The sequence below is a fragment of the Ptiloglossa arizonensis genome, chromosome 10 (genome assembly GCF_051014685.1).
Source record: "Ptiloglossa arizonensis isolate GNS036 chromosome 10, iyPtiAriz1_principal, whole genome shotgun sequence".
Lineage (NCBI taxonomy): Eukaryota > Metazoa > Arthropoda > Insecta > Hymenoptera > Colletidae > Ptiloglossa > Ptiloglossa arizonensis.
The window spans coordinates 7,249,436-7,262,324 of record NC_135057.1 but is presented as its reverse complement, the minus strand read 5'-3'; the positions used below and the strand labels follow the sequence as shown (position 1 = coordinate 7,262,324).

At 40.1% G+C, this 12,889-nt stretch overlaps 1 protein-coding gene across 2 annotated transcripts in view; it reads right to left on the bottom strand.

Annotated features, from left to right (window-relative positions):
• The window catches only part of Sm (heterogeneous nuclear ribonucleoprotein L), a 336,552-nt gene that overhangs the window by 292,314 nt on the left and 31,349 nt on the right, over window positions 1-12,889 (bottom strand). The window lies entirely within an intron of this gene.

Here is a 12,889-nt window from a genome sequence, read left to right as displayed (position 1 = left end):
ATTCATGCTGCGGTTTTGGCTGAATTTCGATGGTACGCGATGTCACCAGGGATGCGTACTCGGGCAATCTATTAATACACGTCCACGCGTCTTTTTACGACAGCACCCAAAGCGACGGAAATAGTGCAGCGGGACAGTTTAGGGGCGGTAGGTGTCGGACCCTAGGTAAATCCATAAAGCGTATGCGAAATTTCTCATTGGCGAACCGTCGCTCGAATCCTCTGCGCTCCAAACTACCAGAGACGTACACGTCGATCGAGTAATCCACTTCTGGGAAGCGTGTACACGTAAGCGTGTTTATTATAGCAGTCGATTTAACGTACCGAGGATACGGTTACTCTAGAGTAAGAGGATGCAACGTTAGATCAACGTGCAGATCCGGTGCATATAAAACACGAATCTCTCTTTCGAGAAGGAACTCCTCCAAACGAACGTTTCACCTAAATTGTTCAATCGCTCCAGAGATGGATACACCGTACGAAGCTCGATGTAACTCGATAAATGTACTGGATTCTACCAGCGATAAGTATCTTCATCTACGCTAATCCGATGTATCGTTTCCAACGAAAACGACCATCGAATTTTCATCGTTTCGGTGAAAAATGTACCGGAAACTGAGACCGGCCACTGACAAGTAAAAACAAAAACGTACCAATGGCTTCGTAGATCACCACCAACGTGGTGTGATTAATTACCAAAAGGGCCCTTGATCGAATTTATTTGCTCCCAGGTGAATTCAAATTGCCCGTTTCGCGCGGGAACTAATCGCGCTAAGTTTTTCGTTATTTTTCCCCATTCCTTCGACTACCCCCTAGTAACCATCCCCAATGAATCAAACTTTAATCGAGCGCGATTCGTATTCTCGATAAAGGCGCCGTTGGATCGAAGGAGCCGCGATACTTTCTCAATTTATGCAAATTTTATGTAACGAACGATATCGCGAGCAACGCTTCCCGATAGCCTAACGAAAGTAATTTAATTTCGTAATTTACGGCGCGAGCGTACCTGACGGAAACGCCATTTAACCGAACCGCGAGAAAATTTCACGAGCATGTTCGCGCGACCGCTGCTTAATCGAAATAATTTAATCGGGCCGCGATAGCCGTCCACGTCGATTACGAAAAACTTCGTTACGTCGGAACGTTAGATACGGCACGGTGCAACGCGGAGGCTAGAAGGACAAAAAGATTCTAATTGCGTAACGAAGTCCCCGGTCGGACATTAACATTCGTTATTGCCCGGCTCGGTTAACGCCCAATTATCCGCTCTTTCGCGTTGACAAGCCGCTCGTAAAAGTCGTTTAAAATGTCACGCGACCGTTCGAATTTCCCAAGCCCCCGGTCATTGTTCCAACTTCCAGTCATCTATTCTCGGTTATCGCGACGCAATCGTGTTTCTAATTGGGCTATTATTATCGCGCAACAATACCGTTGCGATTTGCGCGGTTTCTGTCGTTGGTGAGTTTATTTATTTTTTTTTTCCTTTGTTTCTTCATCCTCTTCTCTGTACTCGAACGAGAACCGATAACGCTCGAATCGTAGCAACGATCGAAACAGTTCACGCGGGATAGAGACTCGATAATTGCAAACTTTCACGCATCAAGATTCGTAACCAGCGCGAAAGAGACGCGCCGAGCAGTCGAGAGGGTAAAACATTAAGACTGTCTAATAGGATTAAAGCGAACTCGCTCTTAAGTGAACTTTAAGCACCTTTCGCGGATTATTCGGGAAGAATATATTATCAAGTCCGGGGAGTCGGAAGGACCGAACCGTTGCCTCTGAGGCGGATTTCCGGCCGTTGATGTCGCGACGTACGGTTCACTGCAGTCGTTTCCAACGCGGAGAGTGTAACGGTTTTCAGCGATTGTAACATTGAACACATCGACGGTGAACGTATTTCGAATAGGTTCGATAAGTTTCGTCGTTTGATAAGGAATGAAGATGTTAATTAGATATTATATGGAGCTATTTTTCTGAAGATGGTACTACTGTTCGACGAACGTGTGCCAAGTTTTGTACAGATTCGTCGAGTCGTTTGTATATTTACGGTTGTTCGAAGTTCAAGTGTCGTAGTATTTTTTTACAATGGAAAAAACGACAGAACTTATTCAATGAACTAGTATTTTTAAATTCGTGGCTTTGTACGTATCTTCGAAAGTATGGAGGGAATTAATTTATATATATATAATTAGTTTTCTGTTTCGATAATCGTCACCGAATATTGCAGAATAGTGTGTTAATGATTGGATAAATTTAAAAAGAAATTCGAAACGGGTCAAATTATCCTTTTGGTGGTTCGTTAGTTTTTAGTTTGTAGATGCAAGTGCACAACGATCATAACCGGTGTTATTAATATTAGTGTATTATTTAATGATAGTGTCAGAGTTCTGAGTTATAGAGGACTAGTCGGTTGTGGAAGAAGTAAGTGTAAAGTTTGGAAAAATTATTCATTTGAGTATACTCGAATCAGCGATTATTTTGATGTAGTAGGATGTGATAATATTTCACAAGTTAATCACAATTTTTGGGTAATTTATAATTGAAAAATATTCTGCACGATATTATAATTATTTTAGTTTGTTTTTTCAATCGAATCGTTAATTCTATAATCGTTAATTCTTCTCGGTTTGTAAAATGTTTAAATTATATATTTCGGAACAAGAGATACTTTCGTTACGTTGAAACTGGCAAACGAGAAAGTATCAAGGATCCAGTTGGAAGATAAAATAAAATCGATCTTTACTTTAGCTCTCTTTTAAAGATACACGTCTCGAAAACACTATTCTGGGAACCATGTGCTAAAATTCGAGAAACTGGCAATATTGCAGGATTTTAAATCGAACTCTCTGCATAGTCTAACGCTACACGTTGAAACTTTAAAACCGTTTTTCTCGAAACTACAGTTTTCGAGCTGGTTAACGCGGTATCTCGAGAACCTATGGACCGACCGCCTTAAAATTTTATACACATATAAAGTAAACATCCTTCTATCGCCTCGGTGAAAATCAACCCGACATCTCCGCAAACTTTACCTGCCGCATATGGAAGCTCCAAAATTTGATCAAACAAATCTAATACTTCGAATTATTTTATGTATATTTTTTTCTATTCACATTTAGTGGTTTTGTGGTTTAGAATGATCAGAACGAGAGTTATCGTGTCAACCATATTAATTTTTTATTAACATTGTTTTCACTCTAAAAAATTCTCCAACTTGACAAAACACGAACAAATGGTCACACAAAGTTTGAAATCCACAGCTCCGATAATTCTCCCAATGAAACATTTGTCATTTAGAACGATCTTTTCCTATTTTTTTCTTCACACCTTGGGCAACATAAATTCTCCAACTTGACAAAACATAGACAAACGTACGCACAAACTTCGAAATCCACAGCTCCTATAATTCTCCCAACGAAACATTTCCAAACATTTGTCCTTTAGAACGATCTTTTCCTATTTTTTTCTTCACACCAAAGGCAACAGAAATTCTCCAACTTGACAAAACACGGACAAACGTACCCACAAACTTCGAAATCTACAGCTCCGATAATTCTCCCAAGGAAACATTTCCAAACGGAAAATCAAGGATGATTTTCCTTCACACCTTGGGCAACAGAAATTCTCCAACTTGACAAAACACGGACAAACGTACCCACAAACTTTGAAATCTACAGCTTCGATAATTCTCCCAACGAAACATTTCTAAACATTTGTCACTTAGAACGATCTTTTCCTATTTTTTCCTTCACACCTAAGACAACAGAAATTCTCCAACTTGACAAAACACGGACAAACGTACCCACAAACTTCGAAATCTACAGCTCCGATAATTCTCCCAACGCAACATTTCCAAACGGAAAATCAAGGATGATTTTCCTTCATACCTAAGACAACAGAAATTCTCCAACTTGACAAAACACGGACAAACATACCCACAAACTTCGAAATCCACAGCTCCGATAATTCTCCCACCGAAACATTTCCAAACGGAAAATCAAGGATGATTTTCCTTCGCACCTTGGACAACAGAAATTCTCCAACTAGACAAAACACGAACAAACGTAGCCACAAACTTCGAAAACCACAGCTCGGATAGTTCCCTCGACAAAAAAAGGCCGAAACATCGCTTCGATTTTAGGTCTCCGAGCCGAGCAAGTTCAAGTTGCCAAGGAAAGAGAACACGGTTCGTTCGACGTGCAAAGTCACGCGCTTAATTGTCCATCGGCGGTCAGAACGAGGCGATCGGGGAGCATTCGTTAGTCTTAATTAAACGTCAATCTGTCCTGTTGACGTTGACCGTGGAGCAGCGTGTTCGAGTACGTTGGTACACCAACGACGGGACACGGTTCCAAATATCCGCGAGAAATAAAGGAAACACGGTGTAGAAAAGAGTTCGGAGCTTGGGCAGGTGGCCAAGGAAAATCTCACCGGTGAAGAAAAAGAGGAAAACACGGAATGTTACGGAATGCCCGCCGGCGCGATCCAAGATCTCCGACGCGTAGAGTCGTGTCGCGTCGCGACGCGTCGTCGTACAGCTCGCATAGTATCGCCGTTACGAGGCACACGGTGAATCCCACGTAGAATCTGTATAACGTTGTTATAAACATAACTCGGGATTGGCCGCGCGCCAACCACGTGGTGCCACGCTGAATGGATCGCGCGGACCGCGCGAAAAAAAATTCTCGACGTCCACGGCTGGCCTGCCGATCAATTTTCCCGCCGGCCCAATAAACGCGCGTAAATTTTCACGATCGACGGAACTCCGTTTCCGGTTAACGGAAACGGGGGACGCCTTTCCGTTTGTTTCACGACGGAATAACGCCGCTGGATTTCTTTTATCGTGCCCGATCGCGAAAGATCGATTTTTATGACGTTCGACGTGCCGGTGACGAACACCGTGGCTGGGGAAATAAACCGAATCACGTGGGTAAAGGGTGAGGGAAGTTACGGGTGTGTTTATTGTATTGACGTACCAGATGTAGAATATAACGATGTAGCTGTCTAGAATGTATTAGTGTAAGATCTATATCGTTATAAGATGTAACCAGAAAAATAAGTAGAATCCAATATGTGAAGAGTGGAGGAGTATCGTACATTGGAGTGAGAGAAGTATGGGGTGTGTCTATTGTATTGGTGTATCAGATATAAAATATAACGATATAATTATCTACAATGTATTAGTGTAAGATTTATACTGTTATAAGGTGCCACCAGAAAAATAAGTAGAATCCAATATGTGAAGTGGAGGAGTATCGTACAATGGAGTGAGTAAGTAATGGGCGTGTCTATTGTATTGGCGTACCAGATGTAGAATATAACAATATACCTACCTACAATGTATTAGTGTAAGATCTATACCGTTATAAGGTGCCACCAGAAAACTAAGTAGAATTCAATATGTGAAGAGTGGAGGAGTATCGTACAATGGAGTGAGAGAAGTGTGGGGTGTGTCTATTGTATTGACGTACCAGACATAGAATATAACGATATTACTATCTACAATGTATTAGTGTAAGATCTATACCGTTATAAGATGCCACCAGAAAAATAAGTAGAATCCAATATGTGAAGAGTGGAGGAGTGTCGTACAATGGAATGAGAGAAAAAAACAGATATAAAATATAACGATATAACTATCTACAATGTATTAGTGTAAGACCTATACAGTTATAAGATGTAACCAGAGAAATAAGTAGAATCCAATATGTGAAGTGGAGGAGTGTCATACATTGGAGTGAGAAAAGTAATGGGTGTGTCTATTGTATTGGCGTACCAAATATAAAATATAACGATATAACTATCTACAATGTATTAGTACGAAATATAATATATCTATACCGTTATAAAGTACAACCAGAAAAATAAGTAGAATCCAAAATATAAAAAGTGAAGGAGCACCGTACAGTAGAATAGGTGTACCTATTGTATTGGTATAGCAGATACAAGATACAAGGCATATTTAAATGCAATACAATAAGAATGCCCGTACTTCTATCTCTGGACATTTTATCTTCCTCTATTCCTTACACATGGGATTTAGATTACTTCTCTGTCTACGCTTACGATGAGGATGTTTCTCCCGTTTCCCCGTTTTACATAGATCACAAAAATGCTCTGAAATTGTTCCAAACGATTGTTTAATCTACTACGTAAACATCGAAAGCGTTCGACGTTTCAATGCTGTACATATTTTTAATGTTATCACCGAATGAGTTTATTACGATTGCATTCAAGCACGTGCAGGCATTCGTATGAAGATAAAATATAACCAAAGTACGTAAATATGTAAAAATTGAAGTGTGATAAAATGTAACATTTATTTTAACGCATTCTCCGCAATAAATTAAACTGTGCAATTGGTGCAGTTTTATTCGCGACACTTTAACCCATTATGTGCCAGTACTCCATTTAGGGAACATTCACGGAATTTTTTTTATCAATATTGCAATTTATTTCAATATCGCGTACTTTGTAAAGCACGAGTCGGAACACGAATAAAGTGTGCTGTAATTTTTTTTTTTGTAGTAAATAATCATATCTCACGTTATTATTATCGTCCGTTAAAAACAATGTTGCGAGAAACATTAACGTATCACTGTTTTAAAAAATACTGCGTACATTCCACGTCTACCATGATCGGATAAAAGTGGCCGAGCTATAAATACTCGGCTGACATTTAACGTTACACTCGTTCGACTACCGATTATTGTTAACATACTCGAAAATAGTGGTTTTCTCAGCTGCCGGTTGTATACGATTAAAGATACCCCCAGGTGTCGCGTTCCATTTATAAAATGCGGGACCCTAGGCGAAAAAGTTTTGCCCCAACGACAAAGTTATTTGTCTTGCGAGGTACATCAACTTTTAACGTGCAATAATTCGACGTTTTAACGGGTTAAGGAAGCGTTCAGTACGAAGGGCTCGGGCACTGGTAATTCTCTCGCTAAACGCGTTAAAGTACTACCGTTAAGCTAACGTCGAAGACAGTTTTCCAAGAAAGAGGGTGATTAGAATGTTTAGAAAACAGGGATTCGTGGAATGCGTGGGTGCGTTGAAGAAGCCTAGAAGGCGCGTACGTGCTTCGTACGTGCTTCGTACGTACGTGGAGCTCAGAATCGTTAAGTGTGACCGACGTGTACAGCGGGTCTTCGAGACGATACGATGGACTTTCGAAACAACAAATGATTGAATACGAAAGACCCGTAGAAAAAGTAGAAAGAACATGTCGAAGATTCTAGGAGTGAAACCGTTTAGAAACGATACATTTTATAAGCGAATTAACATTGTCGTTCGAGACGATACGATGGACTTTCGAAACAACAAATGATTGAATACGAATAACTCGTAGAAAAAGTAGAAAGAACATGTCGAAGATTCTAGGAGAGAAATTGTTTAGAAACGATACATTTTATAAGCGAATTAACATTGTCGTTCGAGACGATACGATGGACTTTCGAAACAACAAATGATTGAATACGAATAACTCGTAGAAAAAGTAGAAAGAACATGTCGAAGATTCTAGGAGAGAAATTGTTTAGAAACGATACATTTTAGAAGCGAATTAACATTGTCGTTCGATGTACGATAAATGTTTCGATTAAACTCACTTACACGTTTCGTCACGATTGACGCGTTGTTGATTGAACGTATCTCGTTGATATTTTCCATCGTTGTGCGTCTCGATTTCGAAATTTATACGTTCGACGCGCGCTCTTCTTAAAACGTTAATAAAATTGCAAATACGCGTCCACTCGATCGATCCACGCGAACACGAAGATTATTCATGAAAAAAGTTGCTGCGTATCCACGATATGCTCAAGAGACGAAGAGAGATATACAATATGGCCACGGAGCCGACGAACTCTATCGTAACGAAGTGAAATGAAATCTACATAATCCTAAATTCGATAAGAATCTCGTGGAAACGGTCAACTCTTCGAAGTACAGTTTCCAAACGTGTGAAACGATACAAAACAACTTAAGTTAAACAATAGATTGATCAGATATTTAATCATGAAATGGTACATGGTGCCCCCCATGGTGGGTTGAATAATATACCACCATGTGTTTCAGGGTATTAAAAAAATTAGACATTACTTAAGGGAGGAATTTTCCCAAAAAAATGGGTAATTTTTGCAAACTTTTTTTCTAAGTAATTATTATACACACACGTTTTCTAATGTAGCCTTTTTCACAGAATATAAATATAACTTTCGAAAATTTTAACAATTGTAGAAACGGTCGATATTTGAAGCAAAAACAATCATTTTTATCCAAAACGACGACTTTGAACGTTTACAAAAAATGGAATAATTAACATATTCAAAAAATGGTCCCCTGCATTGTAGAATACTCTGTGCAGAATATTTCTATAAAATTTGAAGTAAATGAAATAGTCAGCTCGAAAAGTCTAGTTTCAAAAGAAAGATAAGACAAGTTTATCTATCGCTGAATGTTTGAATTTCAAAATATCATTTTGACACGACATTCCACAGACTTCAAACTTCGAGAAACTAAGAAAAAGAAAAGAAAAAAAAAAGAAGAATTCGATTCTTTTGTCTCGTCAGGGTGACGACCCTCCTTAACCTACAATGCCTAGAAGATTTAACACGAGGTCGAATTTACAATTTATTCGTTGATTTCGCAGACTGGGCGGAAGTTGGAGCGCAAACGAGTAAAATCAAAACAAGGCGAGGGTGTCGTAGATCGTCGTCGAGTCGAGGAGAAAGTCGATTGGCCGTGTGCCAGCCACGCGCTGATAAAGAGATTAACCCGAAGAACAATGCTTATGCTTTGTAATGACTCAGTTTGACCGTCGAGCGAGCTGCTTGGAGAATTTTTGAAACGATCGAGGAACCCTATTTCCTCGAACCGTACCAAGCTGTCCATTCGATGAATTATTAACGAAACGACGTTGCTCCGCCCAAACGTTTCTAGAGTTCCTCGTGGCTCTCTTAAATGTTCGTTAACGATTCTACACGGGATGATGGGAGTAAGAAAAATTTACAGCATCGTTACGAGGGACACCATCGTTTTTTTCTGTGGAAAAATTCCACGCTTCGAGTAATATTTTTGACAATTGGAAAAATATTTGAACGAAGAAATTATAAGCGTTCTCGTACCATGTTATTAACATTTTCCAGGTGTGTAGTAAATTTGTAAGGTTTTTAAAGTTTCGAGGGTCAGAATGAAATATAATTAAAATTTTGTAGAAACATTGGATAAATATTACCATTGTAACGTATCGATTCGTTTGGAAAGAAGTTTGTTCGGGAAAAGAATCTTTCAGTGGTATAATAGAATAAACTTTTAAAGTCTCGAGGTTCAAGATGGAACGAAATGAGAATTTGTAGAAACCGAATAAATATTTCTATCGTGGTGTGTTGATTTCTTTACGAGCAAATTTGTAAGAGAAACATGCAAATTTCGTAGTAAAGATCAAGAGTTCTCGAAGTTCTCTCGGTAAGTAATACTTGAACGCAAACAAAATCAGCCAACGATAATGTTATTGCAAACAAACGCTCGGTGCGTAGAATCGATCGGATAAGTAGCTTCTTCGAAAAATTACCTACCAGTTTCGAGGAGCCAGTTTGGTAAAAAAAAAACGCATTTAAAGTTCAAGGATCGTAGCGCACTGCAGCGGGAGCGGGATCGTTTCAGACCAGTGTTCTTGACACGTTAAATTACACGCGAAGAAATGAAAAAATATCGATCTTTCCAAACTGAAAAGACGAAGTCTCCTCGAACGAAGAGCACAGTTCCGTGCAATCTCTCGAACACGGATCGTCGACGTCGCTTGAAAATTCTCAAACGGTCGTTCAAACCGTGAAAAGGATGGTTTCCTTAAAAAAAAAAAAAACTGATCAAAAATCTAAATCGACTCCGAAAACGTTCGATCGAAACCAGTCCTTTTCCAATTCCTCCTCTATCCGTGGTCACCAATCTTTTCAGTCGGTATACCATTGAAATACCCGGGGCAAATCGTGGCTTGCACTTCCGCGATCAAACGAGAAACCCCGGCGCTCTTTACGTTGGCCGCCATTAGCCTATTTTCCCGCGTCAACCCGTATATTACGAGGAACCGCCAAGGTTACGTGTCATAAACGTTTTATACACCGTTAATACCCGAGGGGGTCATTTTTCAAGGTTTTCAAGCTGGAGAACGCATTACCCTCCCTCAAGGGCCACAAGAAACTTCCCGTCCACGCGTTGCACTCTCTCTCTCTCTAGTTCCCCCCCTCGTAGCAACAGAAATTTCTCAAGATGAACATTCTTCGTCTATAGCGTGTCGCGGTGCTTTTTCCATCCCGCTCGCTCCCGCTACCGGTGAACCGGTTAGCTGTTGGCAAAATTAAAGCGAAATATACGGAAAGTTTCGTCTCGCAACGAGCTTGGCAAGGATGTCAGGACGCGGAGGAGGCACTATCCTGTACGTAATTCATAGCCGACAAGATAATTGGGCCACCGCGATTGTGCCGCAACGTAGACGACGACGCGAGCGCCTCCGTGTACATGTAAGCGGGCCGTAACCGACAACACGGAAACGCGCTCGGATCTCGCTTCAACGTTCCAAGACCCCTTTACTCCCATACCGGGGAATTTTCCAAGGAATTGCTTGCACCGAGTTAGATCGTGTTTACACGATCCATTTAGTTGCATTATAGTTTCAGTAGGCGCGCCTCCCCGCATTCGTGAACCCGAACACGTGGCCGGATACCTCGATCCCCGCGTCGAGGAGATACGAAAACCGACACCGACCCGCGGCTGCATAATAACCTTAATAGCGGGGACGACTAACCCCCACCACCATCGTGGACGCGTACCACCGTTTTCGAAATGCAAAGTACATATTTGCTGGACGTCGCGAGCTCAACAACCGTCCGTTTATCGATTCCGCTCGTGCAACGAGAAGCAACGGGGGGAAAAAGAGCGCGGAACTCGAGACGAGAACGAGACGACGACCGATCGTCTACCGAGAATACAAAACGCGCCCCACTGCGACCAACATCGGGATACCAATGGAACTGTACGAAGAGGGGCAATCGAGGGGTTTGAATTTTTTTTCCATGAAAGTAATTATCGAAAGATAATTTCTCGATAATAACTCGAGTAACTAATTGATTCTCGCGCAAGTCTGCGGAATTTTTCGTTGATCCGTAGGTTTTTATCTCGGTGAAGAATCGAAGAATCTCGAGCCAGAAATACTACGGATCTTCGGTATTGTATCGGCGTGTGTATTCCGGTTTGAATTAATCGATCGCGTGTACGAGATTCCAGAATAAAATTAATAATCGTATAATTTCGCACGCGCGACGACCGTGCGCTGTAGAGCCTCCAACCTTGCGATTTACACTTGGAAAAGAGACTTATAAGTAGATTTACGTAGATCCACCATTTTTTTCCCAGCACCAGTTACAAGGTTATACGATGTATTATATTTGCGTCGTATCTACCGTAGATTTGTGCAAATCCACGGACGTTTTTTCCACGTATAAATTTGAATGTTAAAAGTTGCTGTTCGCGTTCGTATGAAATTATAAGAATTAATTTTTCGTTCTGGAATCCTGCGAGTGTAAAGGAACACTGTGGATTTCATGGGTTCTCTCGAGAGGAATCTTTCGAATTCTACGGAATTTTGAGTTCATCGTCAGGGATTTTTACAAATCCAACATGGCAACGCTGATGTATCGTTTCAGTTAATGAAGTTTCTGATAATCTTGTGGCGATAGAGTATCGGAGCGTATTCACGTTCTGGGTCAACAAGTTCGTTAACTACAACTCGGTAGACTGGTAATAACGTTACTCGACAGATTCTCAAACACGCATCAACAACGAAAAACGATGATTTTAGAACCGATAGAGGTTTATTTACACGTAAACTCGAGTGAGAGAAACGTGTTTTTAAACTAACGCGATATGTTGGCTAAATTGTTATGTTCAAGGATTTTAAGGGCACAATTGTATTATCATATACAGGGTATCATCGAGTTTGAAGCTTAGTTTAAAAGGAAATCGAGTTTGAAAGTGTGTAAATAATACGTTTGTTACTATTAGGTAACACTTGGCCAGTTTGAAAATTTTTAGATAATACACTATTATTGTTACCGGTTAACAATTAGACACTGTTACAATTCGAACACTGAGAACGTACTGACGATAATAGTAGTTGGTAGCCATACGATCAAAGACGAAATATTACGAAGGATAACGAACACGAAAGTGTAAACGAAAACGATCGTGTTACAATTTCCAAACTTACTTTTCCCCTAAACAAAGCTTCTAATGGAAAAATATTATGCTTTCTCTCGAATTGTTTTAGCGCGTAGAATCACCATCTGTCCGACAACACCTTGTATATATTATTGGTATAAGAATGATTTAAACATTGCTAGAGTCATTAAGTAAATCAAACACCTCTCTATAAACAATGCAAAATTCTTTCTGTACTCAGTTACTTCATTGATCTAATAAGAATAGATGAAAACATTTATTCAATTGTATATTTTAAACAGCTTCAAATGTTCGTTGCTTATAATTATCGACTCGTGTTAGGTGGTAATATTTACAGAATGTAATATTTACAGAATGTAGATATTACAGAGGACAACGAATACACGAGAGTGTAAACGCGAATGCTCGTGCTACGATTCTCAGGCTAGCTTTTCTAGTAAACGAAATCGATGTTTATCGATAAGGTGCCCATTAAATCCCGTAAAATGATACTCACGTTTCGACGAAACCCTGAGTTAATGTTACACTAGTGGAAGAAAGAGATAACGTAAATAAGAAGTTCCATTTGGTAAGATTGATTTCGTTCACGAGCGAAATCGAAATGAATTGTTTCGACTGGAACGAGTGAAATAATTCCAGAGATTGGAAACACTTGT